Here is a 13,528-nt window from a genome sequence, read left to right as displayed (position 1 = left end):
GTATCTAATTTTAAAAAGATATCGCTGTTGATAGAAATTTCAGTGCTCATTTTCAGCTGTTTTGTTTTTGTATATAATTTTGAGCTTCTACGCATGCTTGACCCATTAAAGTTAACGAGATGGAAGAAGAAATGGCGATCGAAATGTTCGACTGAATATGGTTTTACTGATCTATACACGATTACGGCATGTTATAAGGATGTGTAAAGAAAATGAATACAAGTGAGTTGTGTTTTAGATCAACGGATTTGTGTTTCTGGAGATTTAGATTCGGTATCTGTGTATTAGAATACTAAACGGAACAAATAATTGTGTCGTTGAAGTAAGTAAACATGGTCATTGTTTGTTAAAATGAGAGAGGGGTATTGAAACGTTTCTAGAAAAAAGATATGGAAGCTTTCAATATGTTAATTGTACTCGCAGAAACTGGACTTTTCGAATCAAGCGGGATTCATATCATAGAGAGAAGTTAAAAGTGCCACTTTTTTATAGCTTTTTTATTTTTGTTTAATTCTCTAAAATGTTTTATCTCATCCCATGTACATTCTTAAATCCGAGACATATATACAATTAAACCAAAATCGTTCTTGTCCTATCACGTCTTTATTCTTTTAAATAATGTTCGTAAACATATTTGTAATTAGGTTCATTAAAACATCTTGTGCTCTTGAACGACATGATTTATCGAGATACACAGCTTTTATACAACCCATTTTTTTTCATGTAACTAGTATCAGTACAGATGTATTCAGTGTTTGATTTCTTGGCCGATTTCTTAAGCGAGAGCTTTGTTTACATTCTACGGATATGGGAAAGTTATCTTCTCTTTGTGAGTGTGTTGAAAATAAACATGTGGGGAACACATGCAATCAGGCAGGATTGATATTATCTTCGGTTTTGTTTACGATTGAGATCTAACGCACGAAAAGCATGGTAAATGAAACGTTAACTTGTGGTAGACAGTGTCTCAATTTGTCCTAAATTCTTCTGATGACCAAGTTCTTTTCATTTTAAATCCAGATAGCTTAATGTAAAGCAACCATAATTTTTTATGGGCTATCTAGGTTCAAATCCTAGTCTGGATTGTATGAATGAGAGACTTAACATCATTCGGCTTTTTGTTAAATCTTGATCTTGTTTTCATCACTCATAATCTCGCACAACTTTACTGCCTATTTCATTGGTTTGGGATTAAAGGCTCATTGATTTGTTCAAATCAATACTGGTAATGTTATATTTTTAAAAATTATATTAGTTCAGTGTTGAGATAAGTTTTGTTCATGATCAGTAGTAAAAATTAAATTCATTTAATCATTTTTTTATCTCTTACAATTACTGCAATCAGTAATTCATTACATAATTCGGCATGTCCATTGATTAAATATCTCTCTCATTCTCTCTCTCTCTCTCTCTCTCATTCTCTCTCTCTCTCTCTCTCTCTCTCTCTCTCTCTCTCTCTCTCTCTCTCTCTCTCTTTTGTTTACATATTCTACGCGACCTCAATGAGTTACCTTCTCTTTGACCTACGGAGAGAAAATAGGTCAGGTGTAGTGAAATGAGACAAAAAGGAACAAATTCTAATCATAATCTAATTATAATTTATAGATAATAAATAGAAATAAAACATCCCAATTCAAAATACTTAGATACTTCGAGGAATGCCTAAAATATATTTTTTTAAACAATGAAGTATGCAGAAGATGTTATTGCTTTTGTTGATGAATATAAATATTTAAGTGTTGTCCTAAAAAAATAATGGTAAATTGAAATATGCATATAAGAATTTAGCAGGTAGAGCAAGGAAAGAATATTTTATAATCATTATTTACAAAATTACTATTCTTTAGAGAAACTTATGTTGGAAAATAGATTTTACCAAAACAAAAGGGTCAAGATGGGCATGCCTAATATGTACATGTAGTAAGACCTTATCATGTATAATTTTTATATTTACTTTCCCAACGTGTGTGTGAGTGGTGTGGTGTGAGTGGATGGTATAGATGTATTTGTTTTGAAAATGAATAAACAAAAAAATTTATAATTATTTATGAATCATGGCATTATGCAAATTTTGACTTATGCCTCAAAAATTGGGATAAGTGATTTTAAAAAATATAACAAAAGATTTTGACATAACTCCAATTGAAAAAAAAAATCTAACTTTTACCTTGAATGACATTAAAGGGGTTCATAATAAAGCTTCTAATTTAGCAGTTAGAATAGAGCTTGGTGCACTCTCCATTATTTCCAGAGTATATATCATACATATATTATTTAAAATTTAAAATATTGTTTAAGATCAAGAGAACTTAAACTTGCTTTTATAACATGCATATTGCATTTCAAATTCTTTTATGACAATATATAATTGTAATAATTCCCTGACAGCTTGAACTCACTGAAACAAATTCTCAAAAAATAATTCTCTCATTCTCTTTCACTCTCTTTCGTCGGCTCTCTCTCTCTCTCCTCTCTCTCTCTCTCTCTCTCTCTCTCTCTCTCTCTCTCTCTCTCTCTCTCTCTCTCTCTCTCTTCTTTGTTTACATTCCACCGTCTGTACTACGTGACCCCAATGAGTTACCTCCTCTTTGACCATTTAGTATTTATTATAGTACATTTACATATTTTAGTGCACTTAAAATTGATTTTTTTTAGTGTACAGTCCAATAAATTCAAATGACATGCTGTTAAGGTGTAAATGGGGTTTGCATATCTAAAAGAAATGAAAATAATATAGATATGTCAATATTCTAACATTAACTGCTGAAATATAAGTAATGAGGAATCATTCTTTGAGTTTTAAAAAATCATAATTTTGGTCAGAGCGTGATCAAATCTATCATTAAGCTTTCGGTCTAATCGGATTTGACCATGCTCCTACCAAAGTATCACCAGTGACCTCATATAATACTCCAAGAATGATTCCTTATTCCTTAAAACATAAACAAATTCCAAACTTGGTAATTATGTAATATCTTTATTCAAAATACTTGCATATGTTAAATAATAACTTTAAAAAATATTAAAATATTCTTATTTTTATTGTTATCATTTTCTATAAAAAACGTTTAATTTTCCATATATAAAAAGTGTTCCGCTATACTACCAGTATGTCCACCTCTGCACTCTGCACTCTTATCAAAGAGTGTCACCGTGGCAGTGAAAGACCCCTTCCTATGTCGGTGAAGGAAGAATATGGCCCGGGTTGAAAATTGACCCGGGGTCATATTTCTGCGTTGAATGTTGATCCGGGGTGCTTTTTTTAAATGTTGAAATTGAGAACAAAAGTCGTTGAATTCATACCCGGGGTCATTTTTCAACAGTTTTATTTTTCTTTCTAACCTCTTGATCCGTTAATTCGTGGCCAAAGTCACATATAGTATTTAAACTGTCTGAAATGGCTCAGTAGTTATAGCACCTGTCATAAATTAACCTTATATATCTAGGGGTTAATTTTATGTTATGGGTTCGATACCACCAAAATTTAAGGCAGTATTTTATTCTTATCGTTTGTTAAATACTAGTATTTTAAAACTGAATATAGTTAGAAATTGTGCTTTTGCAAACTTGTATCATAATATATTTTAATAGATTTAATTAAAAAAAAAATAAATTCAAAATGGTATTTCATGACTCCGAATGGGCATTTGCGCTACCTTATCCCCCATCTTCTTTACTAGATATTATACCGTTAATTGTGAATTTACACCCACCAAGAAGATTTACAACTTGGCAATTTAAATTTACTGGGTAAGTTTCATATATTGCATGTGTAACCATGTTCACCAATAAACAAACTCGTTCTTATTAAAGAAACTATTTTATATGTGAAATTCACAAAACATAGCTAGTACATGTAATATACGCTAAAAGTTCACTAGGCCTGTATTTAATATAGTTACATGTACATACTAGTATGTGAAGAGTTAATCTGATAATTCGAGACCTAATTATTAAATGTTGGGGGGTTTTTTTTGGAAGATTTTTTCATATTTTTTAAACTAAAGATGTTTAAAATACATTATTAATCTAGAGAACAAATACAGGCACGGAGCATCAGGGTTAATCCCCCCCCCCCTTCACTTTTTGTCGCAGCAAATAAGATTTTTCTTAAGTTTACATACAAATATTGAATTACATTGTAACAAGGACTTGGCCCCCATTCTTTTGAGACCTTGTGAAAAATTAAAGAAAAAAGCTGAAATAGAAATTATAGGTGTACTACGCTACCCTCCTACCCTCCTACCCCCTGTCCCCTCATTCACGGATTTGGCTTTTCATGGTCTAGGGAAGCTGCCTTTGTTATTGCTTTTCATGATTACATACAAATATTGAATTACATTGTATCAAGGACTTGGCCCCCATTCTTTTGAGACCTTGTGAAAAATTAAAGAAAAAAGCTGAAATAGAAATTATAGGTGTACTACGCTACCCTCCTACCCTCCCCCCTGTCCCCTCATTCACGGATTTGGCTTTTCATGGTCTAGGGAAGCTGCCTTTGTTATTGCTTTTCATGATTTTTTGGATAAGTCTGTTCCCACTTTAAAAACGATGCTACATGCTTGAAATATATAAATTAATTTTTCGATGTTGTGTAAATATATTCACAGATAACACAGCACATTGATATTGACAAAAGATATTGGAAATGTAATCTAGAAGAATATTGTCACGTGGAATAATTAAAGGCTCACATCGTGAAAATTTGATCATATCATGAAACCGATTTTAAACTCAACCGCTAATAAACACAAATTAATTAATTATATCCTCAATAAAAAAAATTGCGAACTATGCATATGCAGAAAATTGTCTGTTGCTTCATAAAAAGTTCATCTGTCAAGTTTAAAACACTATTATTAAGTCGAATAAATCAAAATTAGATAAAAAAAAAATATGACAACTGTCCATTTATTATGCTGTCAGGCATTGTCGAAAAAGCACGGCCAGTCTCGCATACGCTTACTCAGTAGGGTTTATATAATTATACAATATTATAGGGAAACACCTTACATTTTCGCGCATAGTGTTTTCAGCTACACTATGCATAAATTTTAATTAATCATTTCTGTAGGGAAAATGTTACAAATATAAAATCTCTGAACAAGCATCTAATAAATGCAGAAACTGGCGATTACATCTTAATTCGCAAAATTCTAAAGTTGTTCACTTCAGGAAAAATAGATCGAAAAAAAGCAACTTGAACTTTCATTTAGGTGGAAATAATCTGGACTACGAGGCGTCTTACAAATATCTAGGAGTGACGTGGTTTTTAAGTGAACGCTGAAAACCTAGCCATGTCCGGAGGACGTGCCCTGGGATCCGTCATCTCAAATATCAACGCAATCAATTCAGTTGGATTCCGAACCTACGAAAAATTACATGTATTTAATAATTGTGTAGCCCCAGTCCTTGATTACAGCAGTGGGGTATGGGGTACAAGAAGCATCACTGCATTAAAATGGATTGTACAAAATCGAGTCCAATTTCCAATATTTTCTCGGTGTTCATCAGTTTACTCCGTTGCTAGCATCCAAGGGGAAAGCGGGTGGTTAAGCTGTAATTGCCGCCACAAAATGAACCTGTTGCGTCTTCGGAATCGTCTTATTTACATGGAAAATGATTGACCACCAATCGTGTGTTTCTCTGGGACCGTGAGCAAAACAATAGCTCCAACTGGAGCTCTCAAGTTAAAAATACCATGGAATCGTTAAACATAGAAAATACTTACACCAATTTTACTCCTTGTAACTTACATTATGCAGAGGAAAAGTTACGTACAAATTTTGAAACCGAATGGCACAGCGTATTGTAACAAAACTTCGTACATATATCCTTTTTAAATCCAGCTACACAGTCGAAGTTTAGATGTGGTGCACTCCCCGTAAGGATTGGAACAGAGGAGAACTGGTGTAGGACAGAATATGTAACTTTGGTGATCTTAACGAAATCGAAACTGAACAACATTTTTTATTACAAAATTCATTTTCTTGCTCCTAAAACATGTAAAAGGACTATATATGGTATGGGCCTAAAATGGCCCCCTAAAAGGAATATCATTATTTTACTCACTGTAATTCTTTGTTTTCTTTGTACAGATATATACGTGATGTTTAAACTTAATGTTCATTTTGATTCAAGTGCCCACAATTTTTTTTTTGGAAATATGGCATTGTAAAGACAACCTTTTCCCGCCATTTTTGCATTTCATATATAGTTCTTTATTCACATTGTAACAGTTCAAGAGTGACTTATAGGTCAGTTTAGCCGAGTGTATTGATGTTATATTTGCAATTATGTTATATACACATGTCACTATAATAAATTATTCACTACTGACTACGAATAAAAATAATCTTTAAGATGACTAATTGAATCTTTGAATTTGGTCCAAATTCTTAACCGTAGATGTGTGTGACCTTTTTAACCTGCAAAATAATTTTTTAAAAGTTAAAATTATTTACACAGCATTTTATCCGGTTACATCTTGAACTATATGCGTATGTGATGTGTTTGCAAAACTTGGTTGCTACTGTACATATTACCTGACGATTTTGAATGCTGGAGGTCATAAATGATTTTGACGACATGAATTGAAACTTGAATAGGTGTCCTACAATGACATAATTTAGAATATGTACCATACACTGTACATTGTTCAAACAAACGATGCATATTCTAAAATTTTAAATGCGTCGCATGTGTGACCGCTTAATCTGCGTGATAGCCCAGGGAAACAAGGAAGAGTCAACAATCTTAGAATGTGTTTCATTTCAGTACCTTATGGCTTCAGTCTATTAAATGTTGGTGAAACTATTAATATGAAGTGCAAGGAATGTTTCAAATCTCGAATATGGTGTGCTTGGAAAGGATAAAGTTTAAAACAGGACAGGGTCTCGCAGCTGAATACATACTGAATACTGAATACGACTGGTATTTACTAATCTATGTCTGCTTTATAAAGTAACTGTGGATATGAATAGCAGTTGTTTGGTGTTTTACCCGATTGTCCTTTCCGATAAATTCCATTTTATTTCATAAAATATACAACATGACTACTCAAAGTATGAAAATTATCAGGGCATCAATTACTTTTGATTTAATTACGTTTCTTTAACACATCTTTACGCACTTATATAATAAAATAATTATGTTAACATTAAGTACAACTTTGCTTCGGTTCTTATATCGCCATCATGTAAGTGAAAATATACCGTTAGATATCTTAATTTCAACATAGTCAAGTAATTTAAAAACAATCATGCCCCCAATCCATATCTATCAATTAAATTCGCCGTCCCAAAATGAAATACGTTTTGATGCCCCTGTTTAAACATACATATGTATCTATGTCCAGCCTCAACTACGTCGCATGAAATTGACAACGAGCCAATCTCAAAAAATCACCCCAAAACTGAAAAATGTTTTTTAACATTAGGAAATCCATGGTTACGGGTGCTGGTATTTGCTTGTGGCTCCATTTACAAGATTCTTTTACAAACTTGAACAATGCGCAAAATGTAATTAAAATCTATTTTATTAATTTAAAATAGCGCCGACTTTAAAATTCTACATTTTAGAAAACATTGACCAAGAGTTCCACGTACTTTGAAACAAATAAAAACAATGTTAGAACATATCAACATTACTATTTAGTGAAGGTCACAATAGAAATAGATTCAAAGTTGTTTTAGCGTCTATTTCGTGGATTTTTTAGACGGTACGTTTGAATTATGTTAGAATTTCTGCAACAATACATGTCCACGGTTTTTGCAAGAGTTTCTACTACATCACTTGAAATGATAGTGGTCAGTTCTGTTTCTGCATCGAAAGTTCTTTGGTGTACAATGCCATATATTTTAAGCGCAGTGAGTATAAAAGCCCCGGGAGTCCGTTTCAGAAAGATTTCGTAAGATGTTTCCTATAAGAAAGAACTTAAGATATGAGTAAGTTATAACTTAGGAAGTTCCTCTGATTGCAAAGCTGTTTCACAAAACTTTCTTAGCGGAACGCAGATAACTTATATTAAGATACATTGTAGGTCACTTGAAATCATAATCATACCGAACAAGTAAATTCTTTTCATTATGATACGAATGTAAACTTTTTAAGTGAATGTATTAGTTCATTGTTCACATAGAAATATCTTAGAAAAGTTAAATGTGTAAATAGAATGTAAATAGTGTAGCGTTTATGTAAATGAACTGAAATTTTGTATTATTCACATGCATACACGAGTCGATAAAAAACCGTACTAAACCCGTATAATCCTTGAAAACGATATTTTTTAAATTTTGATTATTCCTAAAAATAAAATAAACTCGTTAGTTGAAAAATCCAAATTTTATGATTTTACGATATTATACGGTATATTCCAAATGGAATACAATAGTTGCATACAGTGACAAGTAAGATTTGAAATAAAGAGATGTGGGATTTTTACGAAGTTGTGACCGCGTAGATTTTACGGTGCTAGGGAATTCTTCTGGATCTGCATCGGTCGTGTGCAGTACGAACGGGGTGGGGGAATGTTGGCGTAAAGGGTATAAGGTAAAAGGTTGAGGCGCGCTGTGGGCCGTAAGGTAAAAACGAATGGTAGGTTTGCCGTATTCCCAAGGGTCCACCAATATGCAATTCCAGAGAAGTAAAACCAAGTGATGAAGGATTCCGTATTTATTATCAATCGAATTTAAAAGATGAACAATAAAAAAACAAATAAGCGACACAGACGGAAGTGGCCGGTAATGCGTCAGGCCTCCGAACTGAAGATTGACAAATACAATTCAGTATATATAAGAATCTAAACAATGATTAAAAGTGACAATTTGATGACATCAAATGAATTGAGTGAAAGATTCACAGGTATTAGGTAATATGATTAACTCAATGAGTCTTTGATGGCCAGGCCATGAAAGGCATATAATTACGCAATGTTGTTTCAAGAGATTAGCAGTTCTTGGGAGAAACATCTGTCTGATTTGTAATAACAATTAAATAAAGAGTCTGCCAAGTGTCAATGGCTGATTCACTTTGTAAACATTAAATTCTAAGAATATATGACAAAATAAATGTTGTATTTGAAAAGTGAAGTCCGAAATAAAGATAATTATAGAACAGTCAATTTTGCACTGTGATAATATCCCCCCGCTCCGGTAAAACACGTCCTCGTGTTTGGAAAGAACTGTCAGCGGTAGAAATGTCCGTTCCGGTAGTGTCCGTTGTAACCGTTGCTATGGTTGGGGTATAACTGGTTTCGCAAGTCACAGATTTCTTTGCGATGTTGAGATATGACTTGTTTTAAATCAAAATTTGTTTGATGTAAATCTTCGATTTCTTCCATTTGATGTTGAATAGTTTGATCTTGGCGATAAATATCATCACGAAGGTCATCTATGATATGTTGTTGCTCGGATAAAGAATATTCTAAATCGGTATTTCGAATGTTCAAGTCAGAGATGTCTTCTTCTTGGTCCTGAGAAATATGAAGTTGGTGATGATTTTTCTGGATTAGCGCTTGAATTTCTTCGGATGCCATTTTGTTTATTTCTTTGGATGCGTCCAGTTTTGTCTGTAGCTGTCTTATTTCTTCTCGGGAATTCTCTTGAATCGCGTGCATTCTGAGTCTGGTCGAATTTAACTCCTTTTGCATTTTATTGAACTGGGTAATCAATCCTAAAAAGTTGTCCTGTGAATCTTTAAGAGATTGTTTTGTTTGGGCAAGTTCGTGTTTAAGAACAGCCGAATAGTCCATCAAATTACGAAGGGCCGAATTTCTGACGTTGTAGAACGGAAGTTCCTTCAGATGTTGTTTTTGTTGGGAATACTCTTGGATCCTGTATTTACCACGTACCTGGTTCGATGTTGATTTCTTTGCTCTGTGAAAGGTGCAGGTTCTGGCGAAGTGTCCAGGCATGCGACATCTGAAGCAAGAGTTGTTGAACCAGGGTCTATGTTGTTTGGAATTTTGGTGAAAGGTCCAAGACATCCAAGCTGGCCGAAATCGATAAGTGTCCATCGTAGTAGGGGAACTCGCTTGCTGGTTAGGTACGGGATCTAGCTACTGCAAGGTATATGCAGCAGCCCCGGGCGTTGTTATTACCCTTAGGATTCATCCACCAATTGTGACCGGGTAGTTTTACGGTGGTAGGGAAATTCTTCTGAATCTGCATCGGTCGTGTGCAGTACGAACCGGGTGAGGGAATGTTGGCGTAAAAGGAACAAATTATAAGGCTGAGGCGCGCTGTGGGCCGTAAGTTAAAAACGAAGGTTATGTCTGCCGTATTCCCAAGGGTCCACCAATATGCAATTCCAGAGAAGTAAAACCAAGTGATGAAGGATTCCGTATTTATTATCAATCGAATTTAAAAGATGAACAATAAAAAAACAAATAAGCGACACAGACGGAAGTGGCCGGTAATGCGTCAGGCCTCCGAACTGAAGATTGACAAATACAATTCAGTATATATAAGAATCTAAACAATGATTAAAAGTGACAATTTGATGACATCAAATGAATTGAGTGAAAGATTCACAGGTATTAGGTAATATGATTAACTCAATGAGTCTTTGATGGCCAGGCCATGAAAGGCATATAATTACGCAATGTTGTTTCAAGAGATTAGCAGTTCTTGGGAGAAACATCTGTCTGATTTGTAATAACAATTAAATAAAGAGTCTGCCAAGTGTCAATGGCTGATTCACTTTGTAAACATTAAATTCTAAGAATATATGACAAAATAAATGTTGTATTTGAAAAGTGAAGTCCGAAATAAAGATAATTATAGAACAGTCAATTTTGCACTGTGATAAAGTAATGGTTGACACAAGGGTGATGGTGTTTTTTTTTTTTTAAGAAGTAAATATACCTCGGCTGTTAAAAGAGTTCTACTGAACAACACCCCTGCCCCCACCACACACACACACACACACACACACACACACACACACACACACACAGAAAACACCTAAAAAATTTCACGAAAAAGAAAATCTTATTCCGTGGAGAGAAAGGAAAAAATATCCAGTCATTCAGTAATTAAGTATATTAAGTACGTATAAGTAATACGCCAGCATGTATAATTTAATTATCATTGGTGCTCTATACATATAGCTATACAATCTATTCATCTGCGCGTGCAACTATATAATCTAAAAAAATCTAAAAATTAATTGTTACTTTGCAAATTGTAATAACCAATTAATGTAAATATCTGAAGCCAAATAATTGAGTTTACAAATATATTAATGGAAACATATATATATTTGAGGTTTCAATGAAGAAGTAAAATGACAAAGGTCTTGTTGATACGTGTAGTCTTACTAGAATTTTTGTTTAATTTTATATCTAAGACATCGATTTACCTGTCTTAAAGTTAAGACATAACTTAAGAATTTCAAAAGATACGAAAGTAATAATGAAACAGATGAGTGATGATCTATGTAATGAGTAATGAACTATATAAAAAGTTCTTTCCTAAGGTTTCCAAAGAGTCCATAGTATGCTTTGTTAAACGGGGCCTAGGGTCAAACTGTCAAGATTTGGAGCTACGAGTTGTGGCCAGTTATATCTCGCCACAACTCTTCAAGTATCGTGTAGGACTCAAACAAAAATCTGTGCATGTCCGGAATAAATATCTCTTTATGTCGCCAGTGCTCGCCAAGCAGCGGCGAGAATTTTAAACGGTTTTGAATTCTTGTGCAGATTTTAGTCTCGGACAAATGTTGAAGACATTTTGAACTGATGTCGTCCCATCTTGTGTGCACGTCGACGATAATTCGTATTACCGGTATGTCGGCGCTTTTCGCCTTGTGAAAAAGTAGTTCGATCGATGGTTGCGTTGCGAGTTCGAGGACATTTATACGATCTCTGCTTTATGCCCCAATCACACATTCACGGATTTAATGCCGGATTAGCTAGGGAAGCGATCCGGAATCATTCGTGGCGATATGTATTGACCCGTGGCTTTTCCGTCTGTTATCGTATCCAAACGTAGCTGCGACAATTTTTGAACATGTTCAAAATTCCACTACGGGTGAAACCACCGTAGTACTTCCTTAGAAAAACTTACTAAACCGTTTTAGAACGTAGAAGTCCGTTTTAACTCCGTATAAATCCGTAGTAATTCGTATGTATCAATTTGTATCCATTCCGTAGTGCATCCGTACTAACTCCGTATCATTAGATTTTCCGGAGTTAACCGTAAATAAAATACCGTAGTGGAACCTAGGAGTTGATCTGTGAATGTGTGACTCGGGCATTAACGATTATTTGATTTTCCGGTGTCAACCGTGGAAAATAGTCCGTAGTAGAACCGTGGGGTTGATCCGTGAATGTGTGACTGGGGCATAACAGGGGTATATATACCGCCCATTTCCGACACTCTTCAGTAGACATAGTTGAAAGCGAGGGAACATACCGCCCAAGAAGAAAAAGAGGTGCAGCAGTATTTATCATTGTACCTCAATTTTATTAATTTATTATATCTGATTGGTCTAGAAAGTCACGTGACAGGGCGATTTCATAAGAATGAAAAAGCCGATATGAGCATATGATGCAAATATGATAAAATCAAAATTATTTAATCATTATGATTCTCCTTAAATTTATATCACAAAACCAACTTAACTATCTATGATTCGAAATTATGAAAGAAAAGTGAGACAGTAACATAGGAAATGAATCAATCACGACGTTATTGCTATTGGAAATTAAAGAATTAAAGTCAAACAATTTTTAGAAATCAATGTACTTTGTATAATCATATCTTGTTCGATAAAATAAAACGTTTATTGCATTAATGTTTAGGGAATTTCCCTCACCGCCATGCAATAAATGTATTTTGTTGAATTGTAGTCTGAAACAGTGATGCTTATACAGGGTATATTTACTAGTGGCAAAGATGGCATATTGAGGCTGATAAGTCGTGCAATGATAGGAAAACGTTGCAAAATTATATGAGACATGTTAAGCAACAGTCTCATGGTCGCAAAACGCACCCATATGCAGCAGCGATTCATCTTACGACCTTTAAAAATCGTGCATCACTCTTGCGAGTACACAAAACTTTGTAAAACGTTCGTATTAATGTTTGTGCGATGCACTGCGATGATTTGGATCGAATTCGGTCGCGTCTGAATAGTGTGCATGTCCACTATTTTGAGAAGACTTGATTCGAGCACTAAAACGCATGCAACGTATGTGAGAGCTCGTGAAACGTATGAAAGAGCTCGTGCGAATCTAAAAAATTCCGATCGCAAAATGTTATAAAGTGCTCGTGCGCCAATTGTGAAAGGGGCTTTAAGAAGATGTCAAAGGCAGTTGTCAAGGGAATTAACATTTTCGTCACATCAAAGTATTTCGAGTTTTTATATCCTGTTGTACAATCAAATATTGTTTTAATTAACTTTAATTCTTAACTTTTATTATAATACATTCATTTGACCTATTACAACAATTTTTTGGGATCTTTATCATTTGGAGTACCTAAATTTTAACTTTTATCATAACAGGACATTGTTAAAATTGAAG

The sequence above is a fragment of the Magallana gigas genome, chromosome 5, assembly GCF_963853765.1.
Source record: "Magallana gigas chromosome 5, xbMagGiga1.1, whole genome shotgun sequence".
Classification (NCBI taxonomy): Eukaryota; Metazoa; Mollusca; class Bivalvia; order Ostreida; family Ostreidae; genus Magallana; species Magallana gigas.
This window is presented reverse-complemented; position numbering follows the sequence as displayed.